General features: G+C 49.5%; 1 protein-coding gene across 1 annotated transcript in view; it reads right to left on the bottom strand.

Moving 5' to 3' along the window:
• Positions 1-10,494, bottom strand: part of ADAMTS10 (ADAM metallopeptidase with thrombospondin type 1 motif 10) — a 47,202-nt gene extending 36,708 nt beyond the window's left edge. The window contains exon 1 of the mRNA XM_042837000.1: positions 10,453-10,494. The gene's annotated coding sequence lies outside the window, so the exon portion shown is untranslated. The remainder of the gene's footprint in view (positions 1-10,452) is intronic.
• Positions 10,495-15,019: the final 4,525 nt, after the last annotated feature.

Raw genomic sequence — 15,019 nt, 5'->3', positions numbered from 1 at the left:
GGAGAGGAGATGGAGAGGAGATGGAGAGGAGATGGAGAGGAGATGGAGAGGGAATAGAAGGATGTGAGGGAGAAAACAGTGCAACAAGGAAATCCAGGATTTCAAGAAAAGAAGAGTGAGCTTAAGAGAAATGGAAAGAAAGAGAAAGGAAGGCAAGAAAAGAATGGGAACAATTAACCAAGTCAGTTCACAGCATCAGAAAGCCAAGTTATCCTGCTGTCTGAGCACTCTGCTCAGTACAGCCTTGCAACACTCCAGCACTGTGAAGTGGGAATGACTGGTGTCTGCCTTACACTGCAGGAGGAAAGGAGGCTCAAAATAAATGGGAACCTTTTGTCCTGCTGCCAATGCCCACAATGCCCACAAGGAAGAATGAATGGTTACCTGATCTCAGTCACCTGATTTCTTAAAAAGGAAAATACAAAATGAAAGCATTAAGGGTGGTAGCAAGAAGTGATCTAAAACCCCAATTTCAATGTCCCTGGCTTCAGAACACACTTTAATGATCATCACTGCATTGACAGAAGAGCACTTGCTCTCTGAGAACATTAGCTAAACCTAGAAAAGTGAGTCAAAACAAAGAACCCATTCACTGAACTCACCCTTACCCTCAGCTCTATCCATAAATGGATCATGAGATTCCAATTGTATTTGTTATTTAAAATGATTTGCTAATTGCTTCAGTGAAAGATTTTTGGCTTGCAGATAATTTCCACTCAGTCTGAGGCAATTATACAGAACTCACATAGAGCTGGAGAGTTGCATAAAGCCTGTGGTTTTCATTTCTACCCAGCGATCAGATGACGTATGCAATGAATATGGCACATATCTCCTGCCTGGAGAATCCCAAGTATCCAAAGAGCAATGTTCTGCCTGGGAGAAGCCACTGAGCACAAGACAGATGCTTCCACAGAGCACTGCAGAGAAGCAATGGATGAGCCCATCCTAAAGCCTGGCTTCAGCTCCGCAGCAGCTTCAGAGCCTGAGCATCATGAGATAGGCTCAAGGAAAGTGCACAAAGAGATGGAAGGACGGTGGGTTTTGCAAAGGCACCAACAGCAACGGCCTCTGTGTGATCTTCATCCCAGCAAGGAAACACTTGGAATAATGTTATCAACCACTGCCTCACTCTGTTCTGGTGCATTTTGAAAAGCAGTGCCTAACTACCAGCCAGGCTGCAGGCAGGAGAGCCTCCATCCCTCCTCATAGACCTCTTCACCTCTTGCCCTCAAAGGAGTCTGTAACTTACTCCTAGTTCTGCTCTCCCATCTTTGATATGCTGTTGATGGTACTCTGACAAAACGATGCTCCTGAATGCATAGGTTAGGCATGAGAATAAATCAGAGATGATTCCTGCTCCAGTAATTAATCTAAATAAGTTAACTGTATTTCTCTACCAGATGAAAATGTTGGGAGGATTAATTGTGCATGTTAAGTCACTAAGTCACAATTCCGAGCTCCGAAGTTAAAACGTTAAGATTTATGTCTGTTGATTTACAGTCACAATCCATCAGTGGTGCCTTGGGCTGGCCCCCCAGAGCAGGAGACCCACAGCCACTGCCTCAAAGACTGCACAGACCACCATCAACCACAAGAACCAAGTGGAGATCAACCCTCTAAATCCTCTCTCGAGCTGCTTTTGCTCAGCATATGGAAGCAGGAAGCAAAGGCGGGAGGCTTGGCAGGGCTTTCTGCCCTCTGCCACCACAACATGGAGATGATGATGTGAATATTGCAGGTCTCTGAGATCACAGGCGCTCAGTGCAGGCTGTCCCCTGCCGTGTCCCCTGCAGGGAGGGCAAGGCAAGGGCAGCAGTAGTGCAGGCTGGCTCGTCCCCTCTCCCTCCAGGAAGCAAACTGAGAAAAGCAGAAGGCGAAACCAAAGCCCGGCGTGCCGCAGTGCTCTCCTAAGTCAGCATTTTTCAGAATCTATTAAAGCTTGAGATTCCAGCTCTCCAATTCTGTCACGACTCCAAGGTCTGCGGACAGAAAGCCGCTCAGCTGAAGTGTATTTTCTCCCGGGCTTTCTACTACTCATTTTTTTGTGTTTTTCAGCTGTTGAACTAGCTTCCTCCAGGATGTCATTATTTCCTGTCCTACCTCCTCCCCACGACCCCAAAGGGCAGCAGCAACCTCTCCTCCCCTCTGCCCACCCTGCACAGCCCCCAGCCCCGAGCGCTGGGAGCCCGCAGCCCCCTGACCTCGGGAAGGAGCTCCGGTCCGAGCGCCACGTGTTCGGAATTACAGCTGCAACGTTCCCGTAAGCTGCTGGGGGGGAAGGGCTCCTGCTCCGATTCCTACACACAGCAAAGGGAACACACATCCCACTGACTTCCAAGACCCCAAGGAAGCTGTGCCACGCATGAGACAGACCCAAAACGCAGAAGAGAGAGCAAGTAAGCAGCGAGGACGAGTTCTCCGTGGTGTCTTCAGCATGTACAAAGTTTTCCATAACCTCACTTTTCACATTTTGCTTCCCAAAGGGCAGCGATCGGACACCCTGGAGGACCCAACAGCCTTGTATTGGGACGGACCGGCAGTAATTGAATGAGGCCCAGGCTATGGGGTCACCTCTCCTGGTCTCGTGCCTCCCTCGCTTGGGCCGGTTGCGATTTGCTCCTTCCCAAGGAATTCGTTGTCCTTGGCAGGGGCCCCGCGAGCGGCTGACGCTCCCTGCTCCCATTGCCAAGGTGGCTTCACTGCGTGAACCCGTGGGCTGAGCTGCCGGCACGCCGAGCTGCTGCCTGCCCTGGGGACAGCGGGGACACAGAGCAAGGACTGCAGAGAGGTGATGGGGCTCTAGACGGTGGCTGGGCTCAAGGTTTCCTCCTCCGACACCAAAAACACTCAAAAAAGGGGGGAAGGAAGCAGGGGGGTTAAAAATCAAGCTGGAAGAAAGAAAAGAGAAAAAAGAAAAACAGATGACAACTGTTACTAATTTCAACATCGGTGCTGCAGACAGAATTCCCTGAAAGCCTGGCTTTTTGGCTGGTGAGGCAGCTTTATGGGAAGGTAATAGGAAGCAGATGGGCCCCGGTCAGGGCCAAGAGGAAGGTTCAAGGTGCCTCCTAGTGCAGAAAAGAGGAATTTAAATGCTTTTAAAGATGCAGGGCCCGGCGGGTTCCAGGTTTCTCATCCAACTTTTGCAAATGATGAGCTCAGGTGTCCTTTTCCCTTTTTGAGAGAGAAATAAATACAAACACAGATCTCTGCTTCCAGCATTCCCCAATGGGAGGAAATACTTGCAGTGCACCCCCTCCCCCTCCCCAGCCCTTCCACCAACACATCCTCCCCAGCGTGCAGGGAGAGCAGGGCTGTGAGTCGGCTTCACCCAGCAGAGCGATTCTGAGCTCTGCTATCAGCAACAGCATTAACAAATGAATGAAAGCTGCTGTGCATTGACAACAGCACACAGCGTTCATAGGAGGGATAGTCCCAGGGTGAGGGGCTAACATGGGATTTATATGACTTGGCTCCTTTACCTACATCTTGCATCACTTTGGGCAAGGCATTCTAAGCTCAAAACACTCTGATCCCTGGGCACTTGCTGTCCCCAAGCCCTGTGCTTCTGTGGATCTGGTGTTTGCTGTAAAATGGGACTAATGGCACTTCCCATCCACACTGAAGATGTGGTGCCACATTCTGTAGCATGACCAGCTGCAGCCCCAACCCAACCACCAGCATAGCATCAAATGCCCTGCAAGAAGCACAGCCCATCTGCAGTATGTGACCCCACAAATGCAAAGACCCCTCAGACATGCCCACCACTCACGGGGACTTCACAGTGCCTGTAGGTCATGGAATTTGATCCCAAAATGGCCAGGTTTTCCATAAAAACAGCCCTCTTTTCACCTGCTCTTGCTGCTTCACGGAGGCCGGCAAGTTTTGGCTGGAAACCCTTGGCTGAAATCTGTACTGCAAATACTGCCGCAGGGCAGGAGCAGAACTCCGTGTGGTCTCCACCGACTGTCCTGACTTCAACCTATGCTGCTCTGCTCAGGGGACACGGCCTAATGCAAACCACCACGTCCCTGCCACTTGTAACCTGCAAAGCTGAGTGCTACTGGGGACAGCAATGGGGATATCCAGAATACCATCCCCATCTCCAGATGCCTACAAGTGTGAGCATACACAGGTGGCTCAGATAAAGTGCAAGTGTGGAGGAAATTATTTAATTGAGGATTGGAATGGTTTAAAAGCCCTGCTGAGCTTTGCTAGGCAGCTCTGCTTGGGTCTCCTTCCTGCACTGCTTGCAGCTGACCTTGCAGCAATCCCCGTTTACCAGAAAGGAACCCACCCTGAGGTCTCTCCCAGTGCCAAGGCTCTGTGCTATGATTCTCATTTTCTACTTTAGCCCCTGTTGCGTGGTTGGCCATTTTGCATGGCCCCTCACCACAGGCCAGCTTCTAGCTCCATGACCGCAGCGACCTTCATCAGAGGTGACCCAGGTGCTTGGCTCCCTGTGTGCGTGGTGGAGGGGAACAAGAGATTCATGGCACAACTCCATGGCATCCATGGGTCTGCTCAAGGGTGAGTAGCATCTGCATGGGGCCATCCTGCAGAGAAGAGTGGGGGGAAACAGGGCCATACGATGTCTTCTCCTTGCACCCCAAGACAGCCAGAAAAAAGCCTCCTCATGTTACCCAGATCAACCTTTTTGGTGTAAGAACACATGGTCAGATGTCTCCAGCAAAATGTAGAAAAAACCATAACAAAATGCAGTATCTTCAAGGAAGATTAGTTGCCTTTTTGCAAGCTAGGGCCACCTGAAAGCCTAATTCAGCAGCTTCTAGGTCCAGACAGGAGGAAAATGCAGCATCTGCCAGGCAGAGCTGCAGCACAAAGTCACAGCTCAGCCCTGACAGTCGGGCATGGATGGGACTATTTGCAGTGTGGCCAGAGCGGATATCTCCTTCTGTCGTGTCCCTAAATCACTGCTAGACTTTTCTACCTCCCTTTATCTCCTTGGGCTTTGCACACCCCAAACTGTCGAAACCCACAGATTCTTCCCTCCTGGCAGCTGCCTGTTTGCTCCTCAGTGTCAGGATGACTTCCCATGGTGTGCAGCCATCTCCCATTACCCAGCAGGTCCCTGCACATCCCATAGGACAGACCAAAAAGCAGTGCTCCCACTCTGCCTGCTGCATATCCTGCAGTGGGATGCTAAGCATGTGGGAGGGTGCAGAGCTTTGTGACACCTCCTGGCCCTGAACAAGAGGCTGCCCTGATGTTCCCAACAAATATCTCAGGGATTACTTGGTTGGAAACTTGCTGATTTGCAGATGGCAAAAATTGTTTTGCAGTCAGCCTGCCAGCATGACAGGGTTTCCACTGGGAAGTCAATCCTCAGCTCTGGAATAAAGTTATGGGTTAAAAACAGAGAAATCAGTATTAGCTGCCAGCTCACTGTTAGGACCACTGCAGAATGGGAAAAATGGGTTAAAGTCACAGATCTGCAGAACTGAAAACAAGATCTTGAACCTCAATCAGCTCCAAGATGGGCCTCTCTGGGGGCATGGCAGGCAAAGAATTCGAAACAAGCACGCAGTTATCATCATTCACCAGAAAACAGCAGCTTGCAGCCATGGGATGGTCAGTGCTCAGCTCTGCAGCAACCCCTTCAGATCCACTTGCATCCATCCCCGTGCTCCACTGCACAGCAGAGAGAGAACTTTGTCTGTCCCCTTTCCACTGGCTCGGGGCACCCACAGCACACCATCACAGCACACCCCACTCGATCCTTTGCAGGCACCAATCCCCACATTTGGGGCCACATTTGGAGTTTGCCTGGCTAAGAAAATCTGATTTTGTGGCATTAAAATGAGACCAAATCCCACCCAAAGGTGTCCACCAGCAGTGCCAGGATGCACACTGACTCTGTCAGGCTGAACCAAAGCAGTGAGGGGTACAAACCCACATCTCCATCCCACTGCAGCACTGCAGGGCTGGGGATGCCCTCACTGCCTTCCTACTGCCCCTGCTCTGTGCTGCGCCAGGCCCTGCCGTGCTCAAACTGGGCACACCCTCCATCCCTTTGTACAAGCAAAGCTTCATAGGGTTTTGGGCTCTCTCCAGTACTGTGTGGGAGTGTTTTTTTTTTTTTTTTTTTTTTTTTTAAACACAAGAATTGTTTTACAGTCAAGTCTATTCAGGGCAATCTTAGTGAGGAAAGGAACGAATTGCCCCCTCGTTCGCTGCAAAATCCAGTGGGATTACTAACTCCACCAGCAAAGGGGCAAAAGGAACCCAGTACAAAGCGAAGGCACAGGAGTGTAGAGTCAGGAGCCCCAGCTTCCCTCTGACACCGACTGCTCTGCTTTCTGGAAATCCTATCTCTCTGTTACATAAGGATCTGGCCCTATCTGGAAAGCTGGGGTCACTGCAATTCTCCAAGTGTGGTAAAATGCTCGGAGGTCCTCAACAGGAAAGCATTAGAAAAGTGCCAGCACGTAGCATCATCAGGGAGTGGTGCTGGGCTTGGGGCAGTGCAAGCCGCAGGGCTGAGCCCAGATACTGCTGAACCAGCCCAAGGCAAGGTGCTACCAAGCAGCACAGCCTTGGACTTCTGCTTTCAGGAGACGACTCTACCAGTTCTCATGCAGGTCCGCTTTCAGACGGACTTATGCAATGGTTTGGAGCTGCTCCATGTGACCCAGACTTGCTGGCCCCCTGCCACCACTCTCCTTGCTGGCTTCAGCCACGGACAGAACAGCAGAAGTAAAAAGACGGCTGAGCAGTCATTAAAAGAAGTTCACTGTGCCTACTGCATGACACCCTTGCCAATTACACACAAATACCACACGTGTAAGAACACATGTGATGGCTACATGCACAAGGCTGGGACTGCCAGTGTTCATGCACAGTTGGGCAACCCACATGGGTGGATGTCACCACTGTTATGTGCAGGTAAGTGCTTGGCACCCACGTGCCCCCTGTGATGCTGTCTGCATGCTGTCGTGCTCCACCAACAAATCTGGGTATGCCATGCATCCATGGTTTTGTATTTGGTTTTATGTTTGGTCCTGCCACTCTGGAACAAAGGATGACTGCAGTTGGAAGGGACTCACTGAGATCCCACCCCCACTCTGAACAGGGATAACTGACATTAGGTCAGTTTTAGATCACAAAACTCAGGCTGTCCCATGGGATCACTCTCAGAAGTGGCCTGGGGAAGTGCAGTGAGCTGCACGGAGAGGCATTGAAGCAGAAAGATCAGCTTGGACCAGGCTCTTCTCCCAGGAAATGAGAGAAGCAGCTACATCTGGTGACACAGAGAAAGGGATCTGAGAGGGGACTAGCTGAGCATGGGCCTCCCTCTTTGTACAAGATACTATGAGAATGACAGCACCCGCAGACCACAGGATACATTCCCATAGAGGAACACTGTGGGAACTCTGCAGCAGGATGAGCTCTTGAAAACCACACTGGGCTGTGGACTATTTCCAGCCCTCATAGCTCCAGAAGATCTGCAGCTCACTTCCAGTCTCTGGATCCCATGTACAAGCTCCAAGAGATCTGCTATCCAGAGAGTTTATATGCTCCTTTTCTCAAGCTCCAGGTTCTCTGTTTGGGGAAACATATGGCCCAGATGGTTTGGATTTGGTGGGGTATGGCACAGTGCAACAGAACGTGCCGTCTCATGAGCATATGTGGCTTTCTAAGGAGGAGGCTGCAGCCCAAAGGCCACCTGGCACACTTATCTGTGCCCAACTGCAGTGGGCATAAGGAGATGCTAAACCTGATAGGGATGAAGCAGTGATTCCATGGTGGTTTTGACTGAAGCCACTTTGGGGTGAAATCTTGGGTCCTGCTGAGGTCAGTGGCACAATTCCCATAGTAAGGAGCCAGGATTTTACCCTCAGATCCGACTGGAACCAGGACCTATGAATGACTGAGTTCAGAGGGATGTCTAGAACTGCACAGGAATTAATTTGGACTCCCTAAAAATGGAGCTACAATGGAAGAGTAGAAAACAATAGCAGCAATGGTGGTCCAGAATGATAGAAAGGAATGCAGACACACCGAATATACAACCATGGCACATCCCAAGCACGTCTTTTCCCAGCCAGGGGAAATACAAAAGGCAGGAGAGCAGCAGAGCAGCTGAATGGACACCCTGCACTTCGCATGTGCCACTGACATTGCTCTACTGAAGTCAGATGGAGCAAAACTATTTTGGCATAGTTTCTCACTGGAGAGTCTTCCAACGCTGGAATTGGTTGCAGACTTGATTTAAGGCACTCCCAGTAACCGAGATAGGAAGATTTGCCTGATGTTATTCCTTTACAAAACTTTCTTCGGTGTTGAAAAGTTAATCCGTACCCAGGCTGGTGTTTTGCTGTTTCTCACCCTGCAAGAGCTGCACGTGGGATCTGACCTCCTTGCAGATTCCCAGGAAATGGCTGCGACTCCTTGCTCTGCAAACATTTCCTACGGGCTATGGGGTCAAGCAAAGATCTTTTGACTTACATATCTTCAGCACATCTGAGCTGACATCATCCTAAGCACGAGGGAATTATTTCTGAAAACTTGACAAATTTGGTCCAAATTCTGTTTGTTTTAAGTTAATTTGTGTTAACTTGAGATCTGGGCAGGACAGGACGTGACAAACACATCCTGCGGTGTTTTTGGCTTCGAAAGAACTAATTGCTGGAAACTTGGCAAGAAAAGTGGTTTTTGGAGTTGGGGGTTTCAGATAAGCTTGAGATGAGCGCTCCAACAGAACCACCCCCTGGGTGGGCCTAAGGCAACCTGAACTGAAAGCCCTCCATGGAGATGCTCCCTGGGCAGCAGAGCCCATGCAAACTCTGGATCAGCACTGCATGTGATACGCACATTGGGTGGCCTTGAGCCATCTGTGATAACATACAGGTTGGTAATTAAAAGGCCTCTTGCATGACGAGTAGAAACTGTTTACGTTGAGCAGGCAACACCTACCCTTAGGGTTCGTCTTGGCCCCACTGATTGCTCATTCAGTCCCAGCTTATCAGGGCATTCCTCTGCCAAGGGAAACAGCTCAGCCCCAAAGCCTTATCTGGGGAAAGCATGATTTAGAGGAGATGACAGGACCTTTCCCATCACACCACCGAGCAGCTGCTGGGGGAATGCAACAGCAGACGCACCTACAGGCACCAGAGGTTTCACAAATAGAAAGGAGACGGAAAGCGGAGGGTGCTGCTGGTGGGGCCAGCCCAGAACAATGGGATGGAGCAACCAAGGCAGCCAGCATGAGCCTTATATGGAGAAATTTCATGACACTGGAACCATCTCCCCAGCACTGGGGGAAGCCTCATTGGGTGAAGGTTTGAGCCAGTCCAGGCACGGCACTGCGAGGAATACCTGGGCAGCCCAGCACAGCATCTCCCCTTCCACCATCTATAGTGTGATGGAGACCAAAAAATGAGCAAAGACTCCAAAACTCTTCCTGCTATCACCACACGGTCATGCGAGCTCTGCTAACAGTAATATTAACATACAGAATAAGAAACAGATCTCTGGTGTGGCTGAGCCATCTCCAGCCAACGTGGGCATTGGTGTGGACCAGCACAGGGAAACAAAAGCCCACTGATGTGCCCACACTTGAGTGGAACAGTCCCCAAACGGGACCAAAATGGTCGGCAATGTTGAATTTTGCCACCAAGCACAGTACCTGCCCCATCCTCCTGATTTTTCCCCCTCTCGTAGAGATTTATCGATGTTATTTTATAAACTCCTTCCTATTTATAGCACAGCTCCTCCAGCTCTAATGAGATAATCTCCTGGCGTTTCACCATTGCTAATATTTACTTTGATGTCTAAAATCACACTTTTGGAGGGATTGATCTCCCTTAAAAAACCCTTTAAAATACTATCAGAGCAGAGACCACGTACGGCTCATACAGCGGGGCCAAACGATGCACACAACTTAATGACTTTGCAGCTTTTTCAGGTCAGACGGTTTACAATCCCCCGCCCGCACCGCTCCTGCAGATGGAGAGCAAAAGGGAGAGGAGCTCAATCTGTGTTTATCCTCAGGAATGAGGACAGCGAGGAACGCACCGCTCTGCTGCAGCCGCCGCAGCCATAATTCTGGAGTTAAGAGCTTCACCCCCAGCAGCTCTGCTTTCAGAGCACCCAATTTCAGGGCAGCAAACATGCGATTGCAGCTCCGAGCAATGAGAAGTGGAGCGGCGCGGGGAGAAGGGGGAGGTGAGCAGATGCCGACTGCCGCTGTCTGCAGACGCTTTGAAACACAACCCTGCGTTTTTATGGAAACTCTGAATGTTGGAGAACGGTGAACATGGTTTTCATTCTCATAAATGTTTTTCCAGCATGCAACGCTCTTCGGGCTCATTCCTTCTCCAGGGAGACGGTTCTGATTTCAAAGAACATTCGCATTCCCTCCGCCCCAGACCACCCCACTCCGACCTCAAAGAGTTTTCTCTGGAAAGATTATTTTAAAGAGCGCTTTACCTTCTCTAGCGTTCTCCCTTCTTTCTTCTTTTTTTCCCCCCCTTTTTAATTCTTTTTTTTTTTTTCTCCTCCGTTTTTTTTTTCCCAGCTGCGGCCAAAAGCTCTTCTCTCTCCCCCTCAGTCCTGTGAGTGTCAGAAAGTTTCCAGGCTGAGGGTTTATGTCGCCTTCCTCAATAACCTCCTTCTGTCAGACCCAGGCAGAGCTGCAGCTAGAGGCTTTGCTAAAAAGTCTCCTTTCAGGAAGTGAGCAGTAATAAGAGAGCAGCTCGGAGGCAGCATGTATAGGGGCTGCTCAAAAAAAAAAAAAAAAGAAAAAAGAAAAAAAAAAAGAAAAAAAAAAAAGAAAAAATTTTTCTCAGGAATTTTGCCAGGATTATCCAAAGAAAAAGAAAAAAAAATCCCAAACCCACAGGGCTGTAAAGTCCCGCCCTGAGTGCTGACATCAGTGCAGAAGGCAGGTCTTGCTGCTGCAGTATAAAACTCATCAGCTAAAGCTCTGCGAGGAACAGCCATCCTCCTGGGCAGCCCCATGGCAGCAGCAAAGCACAGGGGCAGGCAGGACAGAGAAAGCAATCGTGGGTTTTGCTTGGATATTTGCTCCTCACCCCCTCCCTCTCCCAAAAACAAAACAAAACAAAACTACCAAACCAACAAAACAAATTCCCAACTTTCATTTTAACTGCAGTTTCGAAATGCTGTTATAAAACCAATGCATGTCTGACAAAATGGCCTCAACAAAGGCTGCCAAGCTCTACAGCACCAGTAGGCATCGGCTTTACATTTAAAGAAGCCCTCAAGAGTTCACCAATGCTTTAAGAATTCCCTTCTCACACCAGTTACATCATTTTCACCCTGCTGGCTGCTGCGATGCAGAATGTCTCTTGTTCTGCTGCCACTGTGGAGTGTCCCACTGAGGACAATGCATTGCTAGGGTAAAGAATAAACACTGCAAGTAATTAATACTGCTTGTTTAGATACAAATCTCCCTCAGAACACATAAAACAATAAGCAATGAAGGGCAGGACCTCATTTCCTTCTTCCGTTTGAAGTCTTTGGGATTGGAAAGTAGAATATGTAGGTTTTGGTAAAGAGAATTACCTGGTCATTCTGCAAGCATTACAAATATGGACCCTTCCGAATTGCCCTGCTTTTTTTCTGGATGGAAAAGGAAAGGACACAGCAAGAGCTGTGGCATCTGACAGCAAAGCTCCAGCCTGAGCTCCTCTCTGGGGATAGATGAGCCCCAGAGCCATTCCCAAGGTGGTCTGTAATCACCTGCATGCTAGAAGGGAACACAGAGTGGGTCAGATCGTCTGTCTATTGGGTCATGGCATGCTTGAGAAAAGAGACTAAAAGGAAAGCAAGCAGCTTGCGGTCCCTTTGGCAATGTATCCTGTGCTATTGGTACGTGGATAGCTGAGCCAGGGGCTGCGTCCTTGCATTTAACAGCCCTTGCATTTAACAGCCACGATGGATTTTCATCCACTGCCCGAAGCCTTCTAAACTCCTTTCCTCAAATGGAGCAGCAGCAGATGCCCCAGGAGCAGTCATACTCCACCACCACCTTCCTTCACCCACTGGGACAGGGTGCAGATCCTGCCCCAGCCCCCTGCCTCTGAAGTCAGCCATGAACAGATGCTCAGGCAAGAGAGCAGGAATAGGGATATTTCCATGGGCACCCTCCTGACTGCAGGCAGCTCTTGGCTCAGCAAATCTCTGAGATGAGGTCTGTGGGTATGGCCAAGGAGGTGTGCTAGTCCCAGCAATCTGGACATGCTAAAGGGACACCTGCCTTGCTCTGAGGAGGAGAGTTCTGACCGTGCATGGTCACCACCACAAACTCCATCCCTGATCCTGCTCCTGGAACCAGGACATCCCAGGACAGCAGCGAGGTCCTTGCACTGGTCCTGGCTTTCTGTGTGAGAATGGAGTTCAAAGAGACTGCAATTGCTGGGCTGGATTTTTGGCTGGCTCCCTGGTTGGGTGGAAAGAGTGGTTTCCTTCCTCTGCAGGCCACGCTGGCCATTGTCTGAGCCTCCGCGGCACAGGCATAAAAGAGCAACCAAACAAAGTGTTTGGGGTTTAATTGAATGGTGCCAGGGAAAAACTAATTGCTCAAAGCATGGCCTGCTGCCATCCTAAGGGCTGAAACTTGTCTTCAAATCCACTCAGTGTGTAATTAAGAGGGACTAAGGCTGCAGACGTCCATCTCCCCTGCTCAGAAGCACAGGAATGAGCTGCTTTGCGCTTCCTACCCCTCTCCCTGCCGTGTGTGCTCGGGGCAAAAGCCTGCTCAGGGCTGTGCGGATGCTCTCATCTTCACACCAAACCACACAAATTCCACAGCTCAAGAGCCGAGTTCACTCCAGCCCAGACCTGCCTCTGTAGGGTGATGGGGCTGTGCACACCTTCCCAAGGTCTCATTGCAAGCACAGCAGCCTGGGAAATGGGAAAGGTAAAGGATGTGATACAGAACAAAAAGACATGCCGCAAAAAAGGATTTCAGAGGAAACTGACAGCCAAAACCATTTGTCTCCAATACCTAACATTGCCAGCTGCTCCCTTCTTCTAGGATGAGGATGCATCTCTCGAGGACACCTAAAATCCTCTTTCTGCAACTCCCCAGCATCCTCACTCACACATTTAGGGGTGGAGAGGACCCAGGAGCTCAGCAGAGCCACAGGACCCTTTCGCAGTGCTCAGCAGCCCGAGGACACTGCACCCTCGTGTGGCTGCATGGAGCCCTGCGAGCACCTGTGGGTACAAACCCTGCAGCACCGAATCCGGGAGAAATACAGTGAGCAATGCTCACACGGTGCATCACTTCTGGGGGATGCAGCAGCAAATCCAGGAGAAACATCATCAGCAATGCCTGCATGATGCGTCGCTTTTGGAGGGTGCTGACTGATGTCCAGTCCATCCAGCACACCCATCAAATCATTAAGGTTGGAAAAGACCTCTAAAACCATCCAGTCCAACCACCCACCTACCACCAATATTGCCCACTAAGCCATGTCTCAAATGCAACACTTGTAGGCCAACGATCATTTTAAGGCTGCTGTTCTCATTTTAAGGCTGCCAGTCTCGCAGATGGAGGACAATGCTGAGGCCTGATGGGGTCATTTTGTATAACCATTTTGTCCATGAAATAAAAATTAAGAACTCTTGCTACATCTACACTGGGCAGGGTTCCCAGCTCTGGCTCTACATCACAGCCTGGCCCCACATCCATGTTGGGACTAGCTCTTTGGCCACAGACTGATCCTTTTTATGTTTGCGCAGTACCTAACACCACAACGCTCCGTTTGGGCTTCTCACGACTGCTGTAATAAACAAATGCCCTGCTTTGTTTGCAGCTCAAGTACTGCAGGTTGAGAACCTGTGAACAAAACCGGCTGTAAACAAATGGTTTTGATTTTCCACTGGTGTGGAGACATGCAAACTAATTGCCCAACTGTGGAAAAACAGTTTAATTAATGCCAGGTGTTAGAAAAAAAAATAAATGGGGTTGGTGTTTCCCAAATTTGTAACTTCAGCTTGAAAGAGCCATTGCTAGCTCTGAAAGCAAAGCTGGAAAAAAACCAATTACTGAGGTCGTTACGCATTGCTTCAACTTTGTGGGGATTATTGGCAAGGGACAAATGCATAAGTGAGCCTTGCTGGTAAGCAAGACCTCTTTGCTCACACTGCAAAGGTGGATGTGTTACGACACTGCATTTTCACTTTTTTTAATTGCCTGGGTGACTCATCTGCTATCTCAGGATCTCACCCTATGCTTGAAACAGACTTTAATACAGATTTCTGGGTGAACATCATGTAGAGCTCCATGTCAAAATATAAACACGGGGCTTTTCAAGGGGATTCATCCATGAACTGCTGTGCAGTCATGTAATGCTTGAGGACCTCTTGCATTTTGTATGTGTAACCCAACAGTGGTATTTGTTTTTCTCAAATCTTCAACATGAGCAAGCTCAGCTTGCCACAAGTACAGCCCTACACCCAACTTCCAGATTGCAGATTTCTGAGACCTTCTTGGGATTCTCCATCATTCCTGTTGGGAAACGTCTTTGCAGTCAGCACTCTGAAGTCACAGCTTGGCGACCGTTCTTCCTGGTCACCCATTAGCTGATACCAAACTCCTTAACCCAGGGTTTGGAGCTGTCAAGTGGCAACAAGCTCTTTGGTGATGAAACACTGTTCCCTTCTGGAAAGGCGGACATGTCCTTGAGGAACAGCTGAAAGCCCTTCCAAGAAAAAGGCACATTGGGTTGCGTTGGATGGTTCCTAGCTGTTGGTGTAGTGGCACTACGAAGAGTTGAGCAGAAAGCTGAGCAGGAAAAATAGATGAGGAGAGGACTTAACCTGTAGAACCCATCACAAACTGTCACACCAAAGATGTGAAAAATTCCGAAAGGCTGAGAACCCAAGGACATGGCATGGAGGATGTGTTTGTGCAAGGCTCTCTTCCCAACGAACATCCGCTCAATGGGCAAGAAGAGAGCTTTGCTGTCAGGTAACGTCTGTGCTCAACACATTTGTTTAAATAAAAACAGATCTTCAGCACCTT

Source organism: Centrocercus urophasianus, unplaced genomic scaffold, assembly GCF_019232065.1.
Source record: "Centrocercus urophasianus isolate 14NV4802_14NV808 unplaced genomic scaffold, USGS_Curo_1.0 seq_66, whole genome shotgun sequence".
Taxonomy (NCBI): Eukaryota; Metazoa; Chordata; class Aves; order Galliformes; family Phasianidae; genus Centrocercus; species Centrocercus urophasianus.
Note: the sequence above shows the minus strand (reverse complement) of the source record. Positions and strands in the feature narration are given on the sequence as shown.